Below are 3132 nucleotides of genomic sequence, written 5' to 3' on the forward strand. Positions count from 1 at the left end.
ACATGCACAGATTATAGGTGGCTTGTAGAACCATTTGAATAGTGACAGGTGCAGAAGCTGAGACACAGAAAAGGAAAGGCCTTGTCCAAAGTCAGTGAGGTAACGAGTGGTGGGGACCAAGTTTAGAACTTAAATCCCACAAACCCCTCCCCTCCACCAGTTCAATGACCCGCCACTTAAGCGTGCCTTGCAAAGAGCCGACACAGGGCCCGCGTGAGTGCAGGTGCTTTTATTCAGCAGAAGTCATTGGTGGTGAGTCTGTTGTGCGGCTCCGAAGACCCTCCGGCCGCAGCTAGATTCTACAGCAGTGTTTGTTCCGACTTTTGCATTCTGCAGGCAGGATGGAACATCCGTGGGTTTTCTGGTGCTTGCAGACACCACCCAGTTTTTTACATTCAAGGGATTTCCCCCTTTTTTCATGCCCTATAACAGAAGGAGAGGTGAGAAGAAACAAAACAGGAAAGCATGTTTAACCAAAGCTACAGGAAGCCATCTTGTATAGCGAGGATCTGCAGCCTACAGTCTGTAGGGACAAAACTGGCCTCTACCTGCTTTAGCGTGGCCTATCAGCCTATCGTTGGTTTTGCGCTTTTTTTTTTTTGAACTGTAGACAAAACTTCAGAAGAAGAAAACTACTTCACGATATATGAAAATTATATGAAACTCAAATTCTAGTGTCCATAAATAGGAAGACATTCACACCCGTTCATTTAGATATTGTCTATGGTTGCTTTTCGTGGCAGAGATGAGTTGTCATGACAGACCTCATGGCCCAGAAGCCTAAAAGATTTATTTATTACCTGGTCCTTTACCAAATAACGCTTATTGACTTCTGCACTATAGTGTCTTTCTTTTTCAGATGAAGGAACTTCAGATCAGGGAGAGCAAGTGACTTGGCTGTGCTCTGAGATTAGGGATATACTCTACATGTTCTTCATGAAAGCTTCCTAAGGAGCTGTCCTCTTTTTCAAAAGGGCAAAATCTTACAAGCACATAGCACAAAATAGACAAAAAGCTTTGGACAGAAAGTGAGCATCCTCAGTGCTGAATATTCTGCCTCCCATCTCCCATGCAATGAGGGTCATTTTGTGCACTGTGACATTTTAAACGGCACCGCCATGGCACGCAGTGAGCACCTGCCTTCTCGGGCTCCTGTGAGTTAAGCTGCAAAAAAAAAATGATAGGCCATCAAGTTGGTTGACTATAGCAATTCAGGAAGCAACTTGAGAGTAGCGAGAATTTGAATGATGCCTAAAGTCAAGGGAACAAGAAAGAGAATGACAAGCAGGAAGCTATGAGTAAGAAGAATTTCCATCAGGGGTGATGGCTTTTAAAAGCGCTGTGCTGTGATGGAAGGCATACTGGGTCCAGAATTAGGAGACCTCGCTTCTGGTTCTTGTTCCCCCAGGTCCATAGTTTTCCTTTGGGAGGCATAGATTCTCCTAGTTTTTCATAAGAAGGCAAGGTAAAAAAAAAAAAAAAAAAAAATATATATATATATATATATATATATACACACACATACATATATATGTAATTTATAAATTGTACATAATACCTACACTTATAAATAAATATGAATGAATGTATGTGAATCTGTTGTGTTCATATATATTTATAATTAATATCACTTATATAAATACAAATGTATATTCATATCTACATCTGTATATATATCTACATCCAACTGTTTATCTCCATTAGGCTGTTCACCAAACAGGTCTGTCTGTCTATTTTCTTGACCCAAAGTAGGATTTATCTTTTGTGTGATGGGGTGGCGCCAGAAGACTTGCTCAGTTAATAAATTTTAATCAGAAGTGATGTGTCCTGTTAGGGCTGGAGCCTTTCATCGACAATGTCAGATTCCTCAGAGCTCTTTTCTTTGACCCAGCAACCAGCAATATCCATGGTGGTGGCTGCTCCCTCAGGTCTGAGCAGCGACAGTGAACAGAGCACCCCTGCGGCCAGGATGGGCTTGTATCATTTGAGTAAGAATTGAACCATGACTCTTCAGATGCCATGATTCAGACCACAGCATAACGCAGCACGTGCTGACATATGCACTGGGGTGCCAGGTAAGATGTAGGGCATCCAGTCAACTTTGAAATAACATACATAAGTATATTCCAAATATTGCATGGGACACACTCAAAGTAAAAAGTATTTGATGTTTATGTATAATGCAGTAAGTAAATGTATTCCCTGGGATTGTTGAATATTTAATGAAAACATTGTCTAGAACCAAACCCTCATGAGCTTGAGTCAAAGGCTCCACTACATACAATCTGAATGACTTTGAACAAGTTACTTCATTTCTTAATCTCATTTGCAAGACAGGGAATACCTACCCAGAAATAGTGTTAGGAGGTACACGTGGGACAGGACATGAAAAGTTTTTGTTGTGATGTTTGGTAAAGAGGAAGCATCAATATTATCTGCTATTATTATTAGTGTTGTTGTTATTCACATGGAAATAATTTGTAAGCTGTAAAGTCCCTGTAAATATTATCTATCGTCAATTACTAGTTATGGGCTTGCTATCAACCAGTTAAGAGCAATCTTGGGAAACTCTTTGAAGTTTTCTTAAATTTCCCTTTTCGTTATTCGTAAAAGGGAGTGTGTGGTATATGTATGCTTCTTTCAGCTGTGAAATTACTCCGTTGTTACAGACTTCGATGCATCATTGGATTATGAATCAATTTGGTCCTATTCTTCAAGGCCATCTGTCATATCATCCTACCAACAGGAGCCACAGCTTACCTGATGTCGTCTGGATAAGACACACAAGGAGGAGAAAGAGAAGGAACAGTAGCCTCATGATGGGAAATTAACTCTTGGGATTCTAAGAGGAACTCGCAAAGTCTGACGGTGTCTCTTCGGTGCACATCAGTGGGGGCTGGTGACCTGGGGAAAGAGTAGAAAGCTCAGCTAGAGAGAAAAAGCTTCTATTCCTAGTAAACATGTCCCATTAAGGCCTGGGTGTGACTTGAGAATGTTTCATCCATGGACACATGGTTATGGATCCATTTCCTCCTGGTAAAAAGCAAGACCTTTACAAAAAGTCAACATTTTCTAGTTGATTTCCATTTCTGCTTAGGACTCTGAGGTTTGGTGCCTTTTTTTTTTCTTTAG

At 40.8% G+C, this 3132-nt stretch overlaps 1 long non-coding RNA gene across 1 annotated transcript; it reads right to left on the reverse strand.

Annotated features, from left to right (window-relative positions):
* Positions 1-214: 214 nt before the first annotated feature.
* Positions 215-2899, reverse strand: LOC128314300 (uncharacterized). The gene is made up of 2 exons (XR_008295793.1): positions 2761-2899; positions 215-423 (listed from the first exon to the last, which is right to left on the reverse strand). It is a non-coding gene; the product is annotated as an uncharacterized LOC128314300 (long non-coding RNA).
* Positions 2900-3132: the final 233 nt, after the last annotated feature.

The sequence above is a fragment of the Acinonyx jubatus genome, chromosome B1 (assembly GCF_027475565.1).
Source record: "Acinonyx jubatus isolate Ajub_Pintada_27869175 chromosome B1, VMU_Ajub_asm_v1.0, whole genome shotgun sequence".
Classification (NCBI taxonomy): Eukaryota; Metazoa; Chordata; class Mammalia; order Carnivora; family Felidae; genus Acinonyx; species Acinonyx jubatus.